General features: G+C 36.6%; 1 long non-coding RNA gene across 1 annotated transcript; it reads right to left on the bottom strand.

Moving 5' to 3' along the window:
- Positions 1 to 1167: 1167 nt before the first annotated feature.
- LOC122434187 lies at positions 1168 to 10341 on the bottom strand. The gene is made up of 2 exons (XR_006267286.1): positions 10271 to 10341; positions 1168 to 2049 (listed from the first exon to the last, which is right to left on the bottom strand). It is a non-coding gene; the product is annotated as an uncharacterized LOC122434187 (long non-coding RNA).
- Positions 10342 to 21905: the final 11564 nt, after the last annotated feature.

Below are 21905 nucleotides of genomic sequence, written 5' to 3'. Positions count from 1 at the left end.
AAAAAGTCTACAAACAATAAATGCTGGCAAGGTTGTGGAGAAAAGGAAGGCTCTTGCACTGTTGGTGGGAGTATAAATTGATACAGCCACTACAGAAGACAGTATGGAGATTCCTTAAAAGACTAGAAATAAAACCACCATATGACCCAGCAATCCCACTCCTAGGCATATACCCAGAGGAAACCAAAATTGAAAAATACACATGTATCCCATTGTTCAATGAATAAATTTAAATTAAAGCAATTTCTCAATTAAAAATTTTTCTTTTTTCTTTCTTCACAATTTCATGAACAGAAGATTTATTCTTACTGTAGATCACAGTAAACTCAGCATACTATTTTTTTCTTTCCTTGTTGAAAACTTTTACCTTTTCACTTAAAGGAAACATTTTATGTCTTCTCAAATTGCCAGCAATACTGTTCTTACATCTGCGGGATGTTATTAAGTAAAATAAGGGTGACTTTAACACAGCACTGCAATATTGGAGACAGCTAGATGACTAATGGTTAGAACATGCTGGACAAAGGGCTAATTCATGTCCTGGGCATGATGGTATGAGATGGCAGAGATTTTAATATGCTACTCAGACCGTTTGCCAGAACCCCTGGCATAGAGGCAAACTGCTCTATGAAATGTTTATTTCTAGAGCTTTCTGTTTAATATTTTTAGACCACAATTGACCCATGAATTGATAACTGAAATGACAAAGAAAAATCACAGATAAGGGGGAGACTTCTGTAATGGAAACTATAGCAGTCTGAAATATCCCACAATAATAATATGCAAGCACTTCCTGCTGGGTCAATAAATGAACTATTACACTGAACATTAACTGATAATGAACTTATCTGACAGTATATTTTTGCATCTGGTAAGCCTGGCTGACCGCAAGCCAAGTCAAGGACAGTTGTGTTTTCCAAAGTATATTTCAGTCATTTGAGCCAAAACAGGAAAATTATTAATGAAAAACCTCCACAATACTGCAATTAAGTATATTATTACTAGTCTTTATGGCAATCTAACTTGGTGAGATAGGTATTCTTTTATCTCCATCTGCTAATGAGAAAAAAAGGTTGAAAGCTGTTGAGTAACTTGCCCAAGGTCACAGGGCACAGAGGCCACATAAAGAGCTTAGGTAGCAGTGCTCACTTAAATAGCAAAAATAACAATAGTGATAACAAGTAAAGTTTACTGAGCACTCTCCACAGCATTCCAGCTGGTGAGCATCAAGGAAGCAGTACCAGAAAGCCTTGTTCTTTTACTATTTGAGATCATATTAACAATATTAAAAACAAACCAGCTTTAACCTGGAATGTATCAGAATGCCAGGTAAGTTAAAGCACTCTTGCATGAATCTGGAAGCCATTCAGAATTGTCTCCTATTTTTGATAGAGTTCTTGAAAATCTTATGTGCTTGCCTAGAATGTATCAGACATTTTTTCAGGTTTTCTTTGGAAAGGTTGTGTTTCTGAACATGGATCTTCCTTGCTTGGCAAGTTCAATAAAATTATATTTTAGAATCATACTACACTCTGAACCGAATACTGTTATGAACATTTTAGGTGCCAATGTATTTAATCCTCATAGCAGCCTCATGGATCATTTTGTTTTCCATCTTATATTTGAGGCAACTGAAGCACAGACAGGTTAATAAACTTACTGAAGGCCACAGAGGAAATGGCAGAGCCAAAATTCAACCCAGGTAGTCTGAATACAGAGCCCATGCTCTTAACATTTTTTTTGGCTGTGCCGGGTCTCCGTCGCTTTGAGTGGGCTTTCTCTAGTTGGAGATCAGGGTTACTCTTCGGCTTCCTTTGCTGCAGAGCCCAGGCACTAGGCATGTGGGCGTCAGCAGCTGGGCGCGTGGGTTCAGCAGTCCTATCACACAGGCTCAGTACTCATGGCACACAGGGTTAGGTGCTCCGCGCTATGTGGAATCTTCTCAGACCAGGGATCGAACCAGGGCCCTTGCATGGACAGGTTGATTCTATTCACTGCACCATCAGGGAAGTCCTGGAGTCCACATTCTTAATCAGTGTCATATGGTACCTACAAAAAAAAAAAAAATTTAATTCGGAACTATACTAGAACTGAACTGAACTGAACTGATACTAGAAAAAGAGAAAGGAAACATTTCATTGACTGGAAACCATGGGAAATAATTGAGTGATGAAAGGCACACAGTAGCAGAGCGACATTAGGCAGATAATGTGGGCAGAAGTTGGAGGGTGTAAATAGAGAGGAATCGGAGGCAGAGGTAACTCTTGGGGGAATTATTTGGTACAGTGGCAAGATGTTCTGGGAGGTCAAACTGGTTCATTATTTCTTGACCATTCAGGATGTCTGCATCCTAGATGCATCAGTATGTGGGAGCTTGGGTTTAAGAAAAGAGGCAGAACTCCAGGTGGTTGGCAAGACCTAGAAGTATGTGTTCCCACACCCAGAAGACCAGGTACTGATGTACTTTGTCTCACTGGACACATTCTGCTTCTGCTAGGACAACTCTTCAAACAGGCTGCTGCACAAATTCCAGCATCTCATTACAAACCTTAATTCTCTTTGGATTGTGCAAAACACATACAACAGATCATATAATCAAAATTTCAGCCACAAAATTGAGCACACAATCAGCATCACCAAAAATTTAAGAATACGACAAAAGGCAGATCACCGATTTAAGTAACCAAGTAAACTGTACCTGAAAACTCAGAATGATACAAGTAAAAAAGTAACTTACTAAAAATAATTAAATATATCATGAAATCAAAAATCTCACCATAGAAATGAAAATTCAAGAGAAAGCTGATAGATGAAACAAAGCTGGTTGTGTTTAGTAACAGTTAAAGATTATTTAATAATAGATACTGGGCTTCCATCTACAATACATGGGTTTTGCTGTATTTTTTTTCTATTTTGATATATGCTTGAAATTTCCCATGGTAAGAGACTAAAAATCATATCTTAAAAGAGATAAATAAAAGAATCAACATGACAAAATATCAGGTCAAAGGATTCTTATTGGACATATCACAAGAAATAAAGAAATTGAAAATATGAAAGAAAAATTAAACAAGAAGTAGCTCTAGAACTTGTGACATCATCTTATAGAAGTTACAGAAGAGTGATAAGGTCACAAATGCAAAGATGTAATAAACATGAACTGTAGGTTGAAAGAGATAACAAGATAGATGGTAGTAAATACCTGGATAGATAGATAAACTACCAGAAACACCAAAAATATCTTGTGTAGACATCACAAAGTGAAATTTATTACTACCTCAGTCAAGTGACAGAGACACAATTCAAAAGTGGGTCAAATTGCATCACACAGAAAGCTAGGTTTGCATTTTTTTCTTGTAAGGCTATTATAAGAATTTATTCTGAAACATTGGTTCCCAACTTGGGGAAAGTACCATAAAAACCTGTAAATAAAAGAGACTAAAGTAATTTGAAGTTCAAGAATATGAAACATTAAAATTTTTATGAAAAGCCAAAAAATTGCCCACATTTAAATTCTTCATAGTATGTTTTTTGTAATGTTTCAAAGTGAGTTTCAAAATTAAAATACATGCTATTTCTGACATTATTAAAACAAACATCTTCTTCACATCCTAGTTTTTCTGGTTATGCATATTCTTATTTTCTGTATTTCTATCGGTTTCTTTCGAATAGATACAACCCAAAGAATTATGCTCAAATATAAACATTATTTGCTAAAATAAGTTTTATTTCCTCATTCACATGCATTATGACTGAAAGATTGCTATAGTTTAACTAGACAATGCATTCATTGTTAAATATCATGGGGTTTTTTTCTTTTTTTTCATTTTGCAGTGGCAAGTGTCCAGAGATAGTGCCTGATTATTTTTGATTGCAATAGATTCTAGCCCTAGGCTTTCTCTTCTCTGCCCAGTGATCCCAGCCAAGTGGTCAATTATCAACAGATATATACAAAACACTGGAAAAGCATAACAGTAATCATTAAGTCATTTTGTCATTTCCCCTCAAATTCTTTTTCTTACATGTAAAGGCTTTTGTGTATCACTTTTTCATAGGACAGGAAATAAATAGTAATTTTCTTAAGCTTTTGAGTACTATTATTAATGATTTGTCAAAAAGATAAATACATGTAATTTAAAATTTTAACTCTAGTCTTGATCACCCCTAGAATTGGACTATCCTTACCCCTGGGAAAAGAATCTAAAAAAAAAAAAAAAGCAATGTGTCACCTGTTGAGGCAAAACTATCACTAAGAGACTGTGAAAAAACAGGAAGGAGGAGGGAAAACAAAATCAAAATCCTCCCCTCAAAATGAATCTGAATAAAACTGTTAAGGAGAGATCTTTAAAGGGAAAGTTAGATTTTCAAATGCATTTATCAGAAAATGAGTGCTTAGAAAATAGATAAACATAGCTTTTACGTGAAAGCCTAGAAAAAGAGTGGGAAAAACTCTAAAGAAACAAGAAATGATGTTACATAGAAAAGTAGGAACTCAAAATGAGAACAAAGAAACCTGTAGATCAACAATATGGTTTTTAAAATGGATAATCAAAGTGAAGTGAAATCGCTCAGTTGTGTCCGACTCTTTGTTACCCCATGGCCTGTAACCTGCACCAGGCTTCTCCATCCACGGGATTCTCCAGGCAAGAATACTGGAGTGGGTTGCCATTTCCTTCTCCAAAATGAATAATAATAGGAAGAATATTTTACATAACTGATAAAGTGGAAAAAAGACATGCATAAATAATATTAATAGGACATTAATATTGGAGGAGGAAATGGCAACCCACTCCAACATTCCTGCCTGGAAAATCCCATGGACAGAGGAGCCTGGTGTGCTAAAGTTCATAGGGTTACAAAGAGTCGAACACAACTGAGCATGCATACACAGGACATTACTAAAGTCCAATGCAACTTTCTTTGCAGTGGCCACAGGACGGGAAAAGTTTAGTTTTCACTTCAGTCCCAAAGAAAGGCAATGCAAAAGAATGCTCAAACTACAGCACAATTGCACTCATCTCACATGCTAGCAAAGTAATGCTCAAAATTCTCCAAGCCAGGCTTCAGCAATACATGAACCATGAACTTCCAGATGTCCAAGCTGGTTTTAGAAAAGGCAGAGGAACCAGAGATCAAATTGCCAACATCCACTGGATCATCAAAAAAGCAAGAGAGTTCCAGAAAAACATTTACTTCTGCTTTATTGATTATGCTAAAGCCTTTGACTGTTTGGATCACAACAAACTGTGGAAAATTTTTCAAGAGATGGGAATACCAGACCACCTTGCCTGCCTCCTGAGAAATCTGTATGCTGGTCAAGAAGCAACAGTTAGAACTGGACATGGATCAACAGACTGGTTCCAAATTGGGAAAGGAGTACTTCAAGGCTGTATATTGTCACCCTGCTTATTTAACTTATATGCAGAGTACATCATGTGAAATTCCAGGCTGGATGAAGCACAAGCTGGAATCAAGATTGCCGGGAGAAATATTAATAACCTCAGATATGCAGATGACACCACCCTTATGGCAGAAAGTGAAGAAGAACTAAAGAGCCTCTTGATGAAAGTGAAAGAGGAGAGTGAAAAAGCTGGCTTAAAACTTAGAAAACTAAGATCATGGCATCTGGTCCCATCACTTCATGGCAAATAGATGGGGAAACAATGGAAACAGTGAGAGACTTTATTTTTGGGGCTCCAAAATCACTGCAGCCATGGAATTAAAAGACTCTTGCTCCTTGGAAGAAAAGCTATGACCAACCTAGACAGCATGTTAAAAAGCAGAGACATTACTTTGCTGACAAAGTCCGCAAAGTCTAGTCAAAGCTGTGGTTTTTCCAGTAATCATGTATGGTGGTGAGAGTTGGACTATAAAGAAAGCTGAGTGCCAAAGAATTGATGCTTTTGAACTGTGGTGTTGGAGAAGACTCTTGAGAGTCCCTTGGACTGCAAGGAGATCCAACCAGTCCATCCTAAAGGAGATCAGTCCTGAATATTCATTGGAAGGACTGATGTTGAAGCTGAAACTCCAATACTTTGGCCACCTGATGCAAAGAACTGACTCATTGGAAAAGACCTTGATGCTGGGTAAGATTGAAGGCAGGAGAAGAAGGGGATGACCGAGGATGAGATGGTTGGATGGCATCACTGGCTCAATGGACATGAGTTTTAGCAAGCTCCGGGAATTGGTGAAGGACAGGGAAGCTTGGCATGCTGCGGTCCATGGGCTTACAAAGAGTTGGACACAAGTGAGTGACTGAACTGAACTGAATGCAACTTTAAAAATAATTCACGATTTTTAACAGTTTTAGTCCTAAATTTTATCTAAATTTAAATATTTAGATAAAAACCATAATTTTTATAGAAGAATTTCCAATAGTTGTGTTGGAATAGAAAATAACAAAGACAATAACTATTAAACCTGGACACAATCAAAGCAACTACTTTAGTATTCTAGGGTGTTCCCAACCTCTTTCTCCAAACATGGGCTGGGAAATTTTTTGTAAAACTTTTTATAAAACTTTCAGGGAACAAGTAATCTATGCTATGTGTCGACAGTAAAAGGAATGAAACTTGTCACCTAATTCTGTTAGATTAATATATATTGATACAGAAGCCAAACACAGTAAAAGTAAGGTCAGTTATATAAACAAATTTTGTTGTAAATTTAAAGGTGAAAATTTAAATGAGGTACTAAGAAATTAATATAACATTTATTAAGGATATATCCTAGTAGGTTGAAAGAATGATGTTATATAATCAACTTAATACTGTTAAAAGAAAATTTAAGAGAATATATTTATGATCTTCAAACAGGGAAGAATTTCACTATGAATAAATTGAGATATATGAATTTTAAAAATTCCTGTTCATCCAGAAAAAAGAATACCTATGAACAAATGTTCTAAAAAATCTACAATTTGGAATAGGTATTTATAACTGCTATATTTTACAAAAGATAATTATGCAGAAATAATAACTCCTATAAATACAGTAAACGCATGCAATGTATTAGAGTAGACACTGAAATCTAATAAACATTATGGAAAGATTGCTAGTAAAAAGGCAAGTTTAAATTTGAAACATACACTTCAGATTAACAAAATTTACATTGTTGGCAATATCTAGTGTTGGTTAGGATTTGGAGTCTAGTGAAAGAATAATTGCTGTATCAATCTGAAGAGTATTTTGATAATATTAAAATTGAAAATCTAGAGACTATGTTGTACATGTACTCAAAAAACCACATGCAAAAATGTTCATAGCATCATAAGTAACAGTAAAAAATTAAAACTTTGGATGGATAAATTTTAAAGTATCTTGCAATAGATATGGTACACCAGGGAAAATGAATGAACTACAGCTGCACATATCAACTTGATTAAATCTTGAATACAGTTTTAAGAAAGGACTTTACTGAAGAATGCATACAGTATGAGACCAGTTATGTAAAATCTAGAGATATGCCCAGCAACTCCAGATACTGTCTTATAATAGTGTAAAAATGCATGAGAATGACAGTCAATTTTAATGATTTTCTCTGCAAAGGCTAAGAAAGAGGAAGAAACTGACATCAAATATAAGAGAGGCAGTCAAAAACATCAATTATATTTGTAATGAACTATTTCTTAAAAAAAATTAAAAGTTGAAGCAGATATAGCCAACTTTTAGAACTTGAAGAAGCTTGGTAGCTGGATCTTGGCTCAAGACACTTGTTACAGTGAAGTTTGACTTCATTGTATTTGAAATATTTCATGATATCCAAGGTAAATGCATTTAAAATAGAGAAGCTGATAAACATTAAAAAAAAAAAAGCTTTGATAAGGGCTGTACATTGGAGTTGGATTAAACTATTCAACTTCCTACTCTAAAGTCTGGGACCCTCATTTGAAGGAAAGCACGTCCTTACCTTAACCTCAATCTTCTGGCCAGAAGTTTAGGCCTGTTTTCCCGACTTTCTGAATTTTTCCAAATGGGATCTTTCAACAGTAATGATTTAGAGGTCTTATGGTAGCACAGGCTTTAGACAATGTGATCACAAAGAGGTAAAACCAAAAAGTCAGAAGAAAAAGATTTGTGGGATTCAAATTGAAGTTTGGACACATACTAAGGAACAAACAAGCCATCTGTATACATTCTATGTGATGGGGGAGTTTTTAGTGCTTCCTTTTTTCAGTTGTTTCTAGAGAAGACTTTTTAAAAGACCTCTTTATAGTCTCTTTTGAGCATTTTGTTTTCTTCTTTTCTGGGCATGGTTAACAAATTAAAGAGCCTATTTCCTCTCTACAGCTGTGCGTCATTGCCTTAGGGAGTATTAGGGGAACACATTCTAAAGAAGTTTGTTCTGCTAACAGCAAGAGTTCTTAACATAAACAAGCTTGCAACCTCCCTGAGGACTGAGCAGATGTCTGTGATCATTCCTGCTGGCTACTCTAGCTGTCCTGCCGGCTGACCAGTGTGATTCCCTGATAGCAGATCCCTGACCTATGAAGTCATGTTGCCCTGAAGATACTGGATGCAAAAGACAGGCCTGAAGTAAATTCAGTGAATTTGCTTCTTTATGTGATCCATAGAGGTCATTGCTACAACAGGAGCAACCAATGATTGTTCAAATAGACTGCATTTAAGCCTATAGATATTTGTTATTCTATAGGCTTTTATCACTTATCATTTTCATGAAAATGGGAAACTCTAAGGCCGTTTGGCAAGCAAGTATTTTCCTATAGGGAAAAATGCATGCTTTAAAGTTATGAATTCTTAAATAGCTAAAATGGGCATGCTTCTACTGAAAATTCATCCATGAAATGAGAATTTTATAAAGATTTTTCAAAATTAACAATATGATGATAAACTTGTTGCTGCTTTCTTGTAATGTACTAAAGTAACAAGTTTGACTTCAAATATTTAAATCATTTTGTTTGCTAGACAACCTCACCTTATCAGAAAAGAATTTACTTAACAAGACTTTATTTGAGAATTGAGCAAGTGAGATTTTGGAAAATGGAATGAGGGTAGGGGCAATATAATTTTCTAGAATGTTAACTGTTTATCTCCTTCAAAACAAAGGAAATGATGTGGGTACTTCATTGTATCTGAGGTGATCCCAGCTTGCTGAGAATGAACTTGATTGTGTATAAAAATAATAAATCATAGACTCCTTCTGTCTTAGAACAATAAAAGGATGTTGGTAAATGGCTTTGGAATATGGTGATCTCAAACTGCGATCAGTGATCTCAGAGTCTTGGACTTTCAGTTGCAAGGGTTTTTAATATCAATATGAAACTGTGGTTCAGGCAGGTTAATGGACTTGGATGAGGCCACACATCATGATGGTCTAGACATCTTTTTTTAAAAAAAAGACTTTATTTCTTTTTAGAGCAGTGTTAGAGTCACAGAAAAATTGAATTTCTTTTCTGCTCCCTGCCCTGACATAGTCTCCCTCACTGTCAACATCTCCCTTCAGAGTGGTACATTCATTACAGTTGATCAACCTACATTGACACTTCATAATCATCCAAAGAGCACAGTTTACTTTAGGATTCATCCTTGGCCTAGACTAACCATGAGTTTTTAGTGACCCTTAAATGCTCTGTGTTCTGCCTGTTCATCCTTCCCTTCCCCCAACCCCAGGCAACTACTGATCTCTCTCTTGTGTTTACAGTTTTGCCATTTCCATAAAGTCATATAGTTGGAATTATATATTATGTAGCCTTCCACATTGGCTCCTCTCATTTAGTCTTTTCATGGCTTGACAGCATAGTTAAATAGCACTCCATTGCCTGGACTGCTGCAGCTTATTTACACATTCACTTACTGAAGGACGTCTTGGTTGCTTTCAAGGTTTGAAAATTAAGAATAAAATTGCTATGAAAACCATGTTTAGGTTTTAGTGTGAATGCAAGTTTTCAACTATGGGTAAATGACAAGGAGTGCAACTGCTAGATCGTATAGCAAGAGGAAGCTTTGTAAAACCTGTTAAGCTGTCTTCTGTACATTTTGCATTCCTACCAGCAATGAATGACAGTTTTTGTTACCCTCCATCCTCTCCAGTAAGTGGTGTTACTGTTCTGGATTTTGGCTATTGGATGTGTAGTGATCTCTCTGTAGCTTTATTTTGCATTTCCCAGATGACATAGGATGTGGGACATCTTTTCCTGTGGTTATTTGCCATCTGTATATTTCCCTTGGTGAAGTGCCTGTTAAGGTTTTAGGTCCATTTTAGAATTAGGTTGTTTGTTTTTTTATTGTTGAGTTTTAAGAGTTCTTTGTACCTTTAGGATACCAGTTCTTCATCAGATGTATCTTTTGCAAATATTTTCTCCCAGTATGTGATTTGTCTTCTTCATTTTCTTGGCATTGTCCTGTACAGAGAAGAAAATTTTAATTTTAATGATGTTCAGTTTATCTATAATGTCTTGCATGGATCATGCCTTTGGTGTTAAATCTAAAATGTCCTCACCATGCCCAAGGTCATCTAGGTTTTCTGCTATGTTATTTTCTAGGGGTTTAGTTTTGCATTTTACACGTGCATGATCCATTTCAAGTTAATTTTTGTGAAAGGTGTGAGGTTTGTTCGTAGATTTTTTTCTTTGCATGTGATGTCCAATTGTTTCAGTACCATTTGTTGAAAAGACTATCTTTGCTTCATTGTATTGTCTTTGTTCCTTTGTCAAAGATCAGTTAACTATATTAATATGGGTCTATTTCTGAGTTCTCTATTCTATTACATTGATTGTGCCTATCTTTTTTTTTATGTGCCTATTATTTCTCCAAACCACACTATCTTGACTACAATAAGTCTCAGTGTCAATTCTCCACAGGTGTTCTGTTGCAAATCTGTATTGAATATTTTGAGTCTTCTGCCTTTCCATATAAACTATAGATTCAGGATGTCTATATCCACAGAATAACTGGCTAGGATTTTGATTGGGGTTACATTGAATCTATTGATCAAGTTGGGAGGAACTGACAATTTGAGAATATTTAGTCTTCCTATGTGACCATGGATTCCCTGTCCTTTCATTTAGTTCTTCTTTGATTTTGTTCATCAGAGATTTGTAGTTTTTCTCATATAGATCTTGCTCATATTTTATTATATTTATACCTAGGTATCTAATTGTGGGAGATACTAGTGTAAATGTTATCATGTTTTTCATTTCAAATTCCGCTAGTTCATAACTGGTATATTGTTGTCGTTCAGTCTCTAAGTTGTGTCCGGCTATTTGCAACCCCATGGACTACAGCATGCCAGGCTTCCCTGTCCTTCACCATCTCCTGCAGTTTGCTCAAACTCATGTCCATTGAGTCAGTGATGCCATCCAATCATCTCATCCTCTCTGTTGCCCCCTACTCCTTGGCCTCAATCTTTCCCAGCATCAGGGTCTTTACAACAAGTCAACTCTTTATATCAGCTTCAGTACCAGTCCTTCCAATGAGTATTCAGAGCTGATTTTCTTTAGGATTGACTGGAGGCTGAAAATGTTTTCCAAGTGTTCATCAAATATCAAAGTGCAGATTTTTATGTTACAAGAATAAATAAACTTATTTCTCATTGGTAAAAATATGTTGATTATAAGGGTTCCTATTTTGATTAATAAAGATGTGTTTGAGCCTAGTTATAATGATTTAAAATTCATGGTCTGAAACCACAATTACATTTGCATTAACCTAAATCTTGGATCTGGCAGCCTTGCTATAATCACTTACTAGTTCCTGGAATTTAGACAACATTTGAAAAATTACTTAATCATGTGTTTAATTTTTGAGTTCTAAAGATGCTTAATTTTAGTAAAAATCTGATATACTGTTTTAAAAAATTATATGTATATTTTGCAAGCATCCATATCTGTTAATCTTGACAAAAAGAATGAGAAAAAAAATCAAATGAATCTGAACAAGGCTCTACATCTTACTAACAGTTTTTAAGAAATTTAAAAGAAAACAGAATATGTTAGATGACATTCTGGGCATGTAATTAGTAAATTCCAGAGAGGGAAATTCTACTGATCTTGTTTCCTCAACACACACACACATATATACACATGCATTATGAAGAGGAAAAACTAAATTAAATGAAATTTAACAGATATACCACTCTAACATGGAACTTACAAAAAGTTGTGTGTTTTGGTGTGAAATAAACAAGAACAATGATTCTTTCTTTATGGCATTAAATAACTATTATATTAACATCTACTTATGTGTAATAATGGGTATTATAGCTTTCTTAGAGAATTACTGTCTTTAACAGATACAAACTAAAATATTTTAAGATAAAACAATTGATGCCTGAGATCTACTTCAAAATAATCAGGCTAGTGTGGGATAGAGAGTCCATATGGAGATAACCACTGAGAGCAAGTAATAGGTGTCTTGGGTTCCATAAAGCGTTCTCTTCACAGGTGTGTATGCTTGAAAGTTTCCATAACAAAAAATAGGAAGCTTTGCTGAACACTAAACTAGAATTTTCATGAAAAGTAGAATTATGTCTCCTCTCCTTTACCCTCACATCCCTAGAATGTGTCTCAATAGGTATTTGCATAATCATTAACTAATAATATTTGATAATTTATGCTTGAATATGAACTTTTATACAGGAAAATGCCTTCATGTGGTCTCTGAAAAGTGAAGTTTACTACATCTTAAGAAAGTATGGCAGAAAAGGACTCTAAAATAAACTCAGTCTACTTAATGTGTTAATTTCTTTTATGTCTCAGTTATGCCTTGATTTAAATGATCTTTTCGATTGAGGCTATGAATAATGTACTGACTTAAAGAAGTCTCCTAAAACCTTTTATAGTTATCCAGAGAGCTACTCTATCTAAACTTCCAAAATTCTTAGTATGTTAATTGAATAAACTTTTGTTTAGAAACTCAAAATGAAAGGCAATCTGCTAGGTGCTGGTGGTAAAACAAATACATCTTTGCTCTTCAAGAAGCTAAGCTCAATGGTATCGATGAGAACCTTACTCTCTGTACAGAAAACTATCCAAACATTTTAGGGGTCATTGTGCTCATAAGATACTGGGGACTTGATTTTTTCCCTCTCATTTTACTGCCTTAAAACAGTTATTGAAGCTGATCTATGGTGGGATTATTGGTTATTTGAATCAGCTACTGTGTTCAGATCACATTATCCCAAGCCATATTACCTGATACATATGAGGCACAGTGGAACTCAGTCACATCCATCTCCTCAAAACCCTTTGGACTGTACCAGTCCTCTGTCCACGGGATTTTTTTCAGGTAAGAATGCTGGAGTGGGTTGCCATTTCCTCCTCCAGGGGATCTTCCTGACCTAGGGATTGTCCTGCACTGCAGGTGAATTCTTTACTACTGAGCCATCAGGCAACCCTGAAGAGAGGGTTTTATTCTCGATGACATCCTGGCTTTGGCTGTGATGCTTTTCTTACTATCTAGCCTCGCAGCAGCAGCAGCAGCCTCGCTTGATAGGCAGAGTTAGTTCCTATCTTAAATGACTTATCCTACTCAAAAATAACATAAATAGTGCTAGATATACATTACCATTGGACTTTGTTTTGGGGGGTTGTTTGTTTTTTGGTATATGTGGTTGTTCTGAGATTTTTTGTTTTGTTTTGCTTTGCCATTGTCTTAGATAGAAATCTATTCCAAATTAAAATAGACTCCTGACTAACGATTTGGAAAACAGTCTTCAGCTTTCCAAAGGTTAATTCAGAGTTTTTATTACAATATTATCATTTCCACTTTTTACTCTATAATCTAGATTTTAAGACTATATTTACAGTATCAGAGGGTTATCCTTGAGCTATTAAAAAGGGAAGAAAAGATCCCAAAGCCAGGAATTTGATTATAACTTCGTCTAGCCATGAGAGTTCATAACTCCAACCCACACACAAGGCAAAATTTTATTAGTGTACAGTTTGTACTGTATGCTCTTACATTTCAGCCTGTCTTGCCCTAAAAATGTGCATTTTTACTTGGATAGGTAATAAAAGTCACCCAATGGCTAAGCTATTTTATGGACAACTTCCACTGTGTGGCTGTACCGCTTTGGAGAATATTCGACCAGTGCCAAACAAGGGCAGAAATTCACCACCTGTGTGTCCTTTAGCAGGGTGTTTGGTGTTTGGGTTCTGTCTCCCACTGAGACTTTTATCCTTACATGTGGTATGTCTATTTTTTTATTTTTTATTTTACAAGTCCAAGTAACAATTTTATTCTAGTCTACAGCACAGTTTTGTTTTACTTACACTTGGTGCTTTTAAGAGTGCTCCTTTTGAACAGACTTCTAATAAACCCACAAAAAGTTATATTAAAAATAAAATATACACAATAAAACAATAAGCATCCAGATGTTCAGAGCTAAGTGGAGGTTGTCTGATTGGTTCTCTCAATGAGTAGCTCACCTACTTAAGAAGTCACCAGCCGAGGCTAGTTCTGCTCTGGATTCCCCTGAATTAACAACTTGCCAAAATTAGAGAGTCCTAAACATATACACACAAAATAAACTCCCTTTTAACACCACATCAGGACAAAAATTCAATTAGAAATCCTAAATATGTCATCACACAGACAATTGCATTGATAAAGTTCATTACTAGAAAATATGCACTATCTTTCTATGTCTATTTCCAACTTCTTAGAAATACGAATTCCTTTGAAAGTACTAAAGTATAATATCTTAGGTCATGTAACGATTAGGCAGGATATAGTCTGTACATGCATCTGACTGTGTGTGTGTGTGCTAAAGTCGCTTCAGTCATGTCTGATATTTTGCAACCCTCTTGACTATACCCTGCCAGGGTCCTTTGTCCATGGGATTCTCCAGGCAAGAACACTGGAGTGGGTTGCCATTCCCTTCTCTAGGGGATCTTCCCTTCCCAGGGATCAAATCTTCAACTCTTACATCTCCTGCATTGGCAGGCAAGTTAACACCAATCTTCTCAGGAGCTGCTGTGAGAGAGGGAATCCTAGCTCCAGACTGTCAGCCTGAAATCTCCTTCTCCATGAACACTATATCATGCAAGTGCATGGCCTGCATATTGCCAACTGATGAGTCAAATCTGAAGCATACAAATAAGAACATCTTCTCCAGAGCCAGTACTAGGCACCTCTGACAAGAAAAGAGCAGTCTGCTGAGCATCCAAATCTCCACTTCTACTTATGTTGGAAATAAATTTTGATCCCTATTTTGGATCAGTTGATACTTTTAAGGACCTTTTTTTTTTTTTTTTTTTTTTTAGCAAATAGATAAGTGTGCTCTTTTAAAATAACATTATATTTCACTTTTTCAACTTGCTTTTCTATTTATAAAATTATAGGATTTTGGGAAAGGATTTAAATGGGGATCTTCTAGTTTCAGTGGCAGGCTTAAGAAAAAAGTGAAAACTATGTCATAAGGGAATGTGTAATTGTGGACAAAAGCTGAATGAATGCTTAATGTTGATGACAAAGTTTACTAACATAAATGTATAAAGTTGACTGTTTACTTAACAATATAGTATTCAAAATTTAAAGATGGAGGTGAGCAAACTGTGACATAAACAAAACATTAGAGTAACTGGCAGGTTTTAGACTCATGTTTTAGCTTAACTAGAGGTAGACAGTCTTTGAGAGATTATGCTGATACTTCAGGGAAAAAAAGGCATCAGAGCTCTGCCTTGGCAGCTGCAAAGCCTGGACTCAATTCACTGCCATTAAGAACACCATGAATGTTCTAACCATCTATGGCCATTGAAAATCCAACAGTCCCTTGGGGTCATTAATGCAGACAATCTTGGCTCTGCTAATCCTTCGACCAAAACTGACTGACTCTGTAGGTCTCTTTCCATGAGAGAGAATCTGAATGGTCAAGAAAGACTACCCATGGCAGGGAATTTTTAATAAGCAGAACTTCAGTATCAGGCAATCTCTTGGACCTCTGGAAAGCTTACAGAGATTTGCTTTCAGGTCAGATACAAATCCTGAGTTGACTCAACCATCCCAGGAAGATAGAGTTACATGGGTGAAACCTGAGAGACCAAGAGTAGGTCTACCCCTGGGGGGTAAACAGGCACAACTGAACTTCTAGGACTTTTGGGGAAAATAAATGTAGTCTAACAGACTCTGTAGGGGTATGGAGGACTGTTTGGTATAAGAAAAATATTTGATTATAAAGATACCCATAAATGCCATCATCATATATTTGCTGATAAAGTCTATTATATTTTGATATATTTAAACATTGTATAATAAGCATTTGCTATTCAATATCAAAATTACTAGTACTTCCCCTTTCAGCAACTAGAGCATAATAGATGATTATTTATTTATTGAACAGATATTTCTTGAGTACACACTCCAGGGCAGACATGGCTATGTATGCAGAATACAAGAGAGAAAACATAGGCATAAAGCTTATGGGTCTCATGGATATAGACGTGCAAATTGACAAATTTAGTTGTGTTAGTGAGGCTATGATAGAGGAAACAGAAATACTCTTGGGTCACATAGGACAGGCATTTAATTGCAACCTGTGCAATCTGAGAGGGCTACCTATGAATAAGTACACATGGACCAAAACACCAAAAATTAGAATATGGGGAGGAAAATAATGCATAATAGTGTCAAAGTTCCTGCCTTGAGGGACTGGATGATTGATGGTACCATGCATTTAACTCTGTACATGTTGAGTTTCAAGTGCTTCAGAAATCTCTAAATGGAGAGGCGTATTAGGTAGATGGATATACATTTCTGAATCTAAAGAGATCTATGCCAGAAATAAAGCTCTGGGATTCATCACCTTATAAAAGATACTTAAAATCATGGAAGTAAGTGAGATCACTCAGGAAGAGTGGGTAGAATGAGAACACATAAGACAAAAAGCAAAATCCCAAGGAACATCCTTATGCAAAGGATAAAAGAATGAAAACACAAAGAGATAGAAAAAGATTGGCCAGAGATGAGATGTAAAAGGAAAATTAAGTTTTGACAAGAGCTATGGAATGATAGAAGTGAAGTGAAGTCGCTCAGTCATGTCCGACTCTTTGCGACCCCATGGACTGTAGCCTACCAGGGTCCTCAGTCCATGGGATTTTCCAGGCAAGAACACTGGAGTGGGTTGCCATTTCCTCCTCCAAGTATGATAGAAGTAGAAGCCATATAAAAGTGACTTGTGGTGTGATTAGACAAGGAAGGTCAGTATGAAAACGTGTTTGGTCATTCAGTTGTGTTTGATTCTTTGTGACCCTATGGATTGTAGTCCACCAGGCTCCTCTGCCCCTAGTATTTTCCAGGCAAGAATACTGGAGGGGGTTGCCATTTCCTACTCCAGGGGATCTTCCCAACACAGGGATTGAACTCACCTCTCTTGCTTCGCCTGCATTGTCAGGAGGATTCTTTGACACTAGCGCCTGCTGGGAAACCATGCAGACATTTTAAAAAATATTTGCCTGTCAAAGGGAGGGAAAACAAGTTAATAACTAGAGGAAAGGTAGAGACTGAGAAAAATCTTAAAAAATAGTAGAGGCTCGTACACCTTTAAAATACTGATGAGAAATTCCAGGAGGAGAGAGGAATTTTAGATACAGAGAGGCAGTAAACAGTGGAGCAAAATCCCTGAAAGCAGGGAAGAGTTGGGAGCAAGATAAGAAACAAGGAATTCGTTTCAGAAAGAAGGAAAAGTAAAACTTTCATTGTAAAGAAAAGAAAAAATGAACACATATTTGGTTTGTCAGTGCAGATACATACATAATTTTGATAGTGGGAAGTTCTCATCATACTGGCAATTTTTATTTTTGTTGTTGTTGTTGTTCAGTCATTCCTTGCAACCCCATAAACTGCAGCACGCCAGGCTTCCTTGTCCTTCCCCATCTCTTGGAGCTTGCTCAAATGCATGTCCATTGAATCGATGATGACATCCAATTATCTCATTCTCTGTCACCCCCCTTTCCTCCTGCCCTCAATCTTTCCCAGCATCAGGGTCTTTTCCAGTGAGTTGGCCCTCTGCATCAGCTGGCCAAAATATTGGAGCTTCAGCTTCAACATCAGTCCTTCCAATGAATATTCAGGGCTGATCTTTAGGACGGACTGGTTTGATCTCCTTGCAGTCCAAGGGACTCTGAAGAGTCTTCTCCAACACTACAGTTCAAAAGCATCAATTCTTCTGCACTCAGCTTTCTTTATAGTCCAACTCTCACATCCATGCATGACTACTGGAAAAACCATAGCCTTGACTAGACAGACCTTTGTCGGCAAAGTAATGTCTCTGCTTTTTAACATGCTGTCTAGGATGGTCATAGCTTTTCTTCCAAGGAGCAAATGTCTTTAAATTTCATGGCTGCAGTCACCATCTGCAGTGATTTTGGAGCCCAGAAAACAGTGTGTCACTGTTTCCACTGTTTCTCCATCTATTCCATGAAGTGATGGAATTAGATGCCATGATCTTAGTTTTTTGAATATTGAAAGCCAGCTTTTTCACTCTCCTCTTTCACTTTCATCAAGAGGCTCTTCATTTTCTGTCATAAAAGTGGTGCGATCTGTATATCTGAGGTTATTGATATTTCTCCTGGCAATCTTGATTCCAGCTTGTGCTTCATCCAGCCCAGTATTTTGCATGATGTACTCTGCATATAAGTTAAGTAAGCAGCATGACAATATACTGCCTTGGTATAATCCTTTCTGAATTTTGAGCTAGTCCACTGTTCCATGTCTGATTCTAACTGTTGCTTCTTGACCCGCATACAGGTCTCACAGGAGGCAGATAAGGTGGTCTGTTATACCCATCTCTTGAAGAATTTCCCACAGTTTTTTGTTATCCACACAATCAAAGGCTTTAGCATAGTCAATGAAGCAGAAGTAGATGTTTTTCTGGAATTCTCTTGCTTTTTCCAAATGATGTTGACAATTTTTTTTAGTATGTTTAAAAATGTGTCCACAGCCAAGTCATTATATGGTTGTCATTAAACCTTGCTTTACATTAATATTTTTACCTAATGTAATTCATGTGGATAAATGACTTCTTTTTTTTTGGATAGTTTTTAAAATTTAGCATATTTAAAATATTGACTTGAAATATGAAGTACACAAGTACACGAACACTTTGTATCACATTGTTCTTGCTCCGTTGCTCAGTCATGTCTGACTCTTTGTGACCCCGTGAACTGCAGCATGCCTGGCTTCTCAGTCCTTCACTATTTCTTGGAGTTTGCTCAGATTCATGCCTATTGAGTCAGTGATGCTATCTAGCCATCTTATCCTCTGCTGCTGTCTTTTCCTTTTGCCTTCAAATCCTTCCCAGCATCAGGGTCTTTTCCAATGAGCCCGCTCTTTGCATCAGGTGGCCAAAGTATTGGAACTTCAGCTTCAGCATCAGTCCTTCCAATGAAAATTCAGGGTTGATTTCCATTAGGATTAGCTTGTTGGATCTCCTTGCAGTCTAAGGGACTTTCAAGAGTCTTCTCTAGCAGCACAATTCGAAAGCATCAGTTCTTTGGCGCGCAGTCTTCTTTATGGTCCAACTCTCACATCCATACATGACAACTGGAAAAACCATAGCTTTGACTATAAGGGTTTTCCTCTAGTGGATGGTAAATAATCTTAAATTTAACATTTCAGCTCCAGATATTATATTTAGTTGGCAGTCTATATAAATAGTTTAAGAAATGTGGCTTAAGCTGTATTAAAACTTAAAGAATAAACAATAAGAAATTCAAGGAAAAATGTTTGCAAAAAGATGTTTATTGCATCAATCTTCATAAAATCAGTTCAGTTCAGTCGCTCAGTCATGTCCGACTCTTTGCGACCCCATGAACCACAGCACACCAGGCCTCCCTGTCCATCACCAACTCCCACAGTTCACCAAAACTCATGTCCATCCAGTCGATGATGCCATCCAACCATCTCATCCTCTGTCATCCTCTTCTCCTCCTGCCCTCAATCTTTCCCAGCATCAGGGTCTTTTCCAAGGAGTCAGCTCTTCGCATCAGGTGGCCAAAGTATTGGAGTTGCAGCTTCAGCATCAGTCCCTCCAATGAACACCCAGGACTGATCTCCTTTAGGATGGACTGGTTGGATCTCCTCGCAGTCCAAGGGACTCTCAAGAGTCTTCCCCAACACCACAGTTCAAAGGCATCAATTCTTCTGTGCTCAGCTTTCTTTATAGTCCAACTCTCATATCCATACATGACCACTGGAAAAACCATAGCCTTGACTAGATGGACCTTTGTTGGCACAGTAACATCTCTGCTTTTTAATATTCTGTCTAGGTTGGTCATCACTTTCCTTCCAAGAAGTAAGCGTCTTTTAATTTCATGGCTGCAATCACCATCTGCAGTGATTTTGGAGCCCAGAAAAATAAAGTCAGCCACTGTTTCCACTGTTTCCCCATCTATTTGCCATGAAGTGATGGGACCGGATGCCATGATCTTAGTTTTCTGAATGTTGAGCTTTAAGCCAACTTTTTCACTCTCCTCTTTCACTTTCATCAAGAGGCTCTTTAGTTCTTCTTCACTTTCTGCCATAAGGGTGGTGTCATCTGCGTATCTGAGGTTATTGATATTTCTTCCAGCAATCTTGATTCCAGCTTGTGCTTCCTCCAGCCCAGCATTTCTCATGATGTACTCTGCATATAAGTTAAGTAAGCAGGGTGACAATATACAGCCTTGAAGTACTCCTTTCCCGATTTGGAACCAGTCTGTTCCATGAAATAAAGTACTAAATTAAATAATACGTAATACATAATAAAATACTTCATAAAATAATACATAATAAAACATTGTTTACAATATGAAATTCAAGCACTTGAAGTGAATGTGCATATTATGAGTAACAAAATGCATATCCATTTATAATATTATTCACAAAGATCTAAAATAATATAGATAACTGCTTATATGACAGTGACCATTAACAAAACTAGTATACAAAATCGCACATGTAATATTTTCATGTTGCTATCATGTGGATTGATAAAGTACACAAGATTAATTGATAAGTTGTTATTTGTTTTGATATTTTGTTTTCTAAAATAGAAATGTAAAACTTTTATAAGCAGAAAAATTAACTGTTTTGAGAAACATATTCTTGGATTGTTCTATTTTGAGGGACATGTATTTAGATTGTTTGTAATAAGTAAACTTTTATATGATATTCACACCTTGAAATAAATATTTCATCTTAAGTGTCAGACTGATATTTACCTAGTGATCCAGTTCTATTTTGTGATGTTACTTTTCTTCTAAATTTTTCACTAATTTTTCTCTTCCAGAGTTAAAACATTTATATGTAATAAAGGCAGTACATGCTAAATTCAAAGGCAAAAAAAGTACCAGTTCCATTCGATTGAAGATTGTTGTAGTTAATTTAAATCCTCTTTCTCTGCCTTTTCTTTAGGTCTTTTCATCTGGAGCTCCTTACTTGGTCTGTGCCTTAGAAGATGGTATGTCCTGTACCTGCACTGGGGGCATTTTATTATTTGTTAGAATTTTTCCCAGTGCTAGGTAATTTTGGGCAGGAAGTCACTGCCAGTTAGAAAGAGGCAGGAAAAAAAGCAAAAATATTGTACTCTAAAAAGGATGTTGCTTGCAAAGTTGCACATAACTGTTATTTTAAGCCAGTAAGAGCTGGGTTTGGTGGTGTCAGCCGCATATACCCTGGAGTGTGTCATTGAAGAGAACCAGGTATTAAAGGAGCCACAAGCAGACTGTACAATTAGGGTTAGGTGAAAGGATTGGGTAATCTTGCAATAGTCACTGTTACATAACACTCCAGTGGCTGCCCAGGGATATGAGCGGTAACTGAATATTATAGCGGGAACTGCTAGCTTGACTGCAGCCAAGGGTCACTTGCTGTTTCCATTACAAACTTTGTTTTGTAGTTGGTTTATAACCCAGACAGTTTAATTCACATCAGGCTAAAGCCTGGCATTTAAATTAGAAGCCTAGAGGC

This window comes from Cervus canadensis, chromosome 33 (assembly GCF_019320065.1).
Source record: "Cervus canadensis isolate Bull #8, Minnesota chromosome 33, ASM1932006v1, whole genome shotgun sequence".
NCBI lineage: Eukaryota > Metazoa > Chordata > Mammalia > Artiodactyla > Cervidae > Cervus > Cervus canadensis.
Note: the sequence above shows the minus strand (reverse complement) of the source record. Positions and strands in the feature narration are given on the sequence as shown.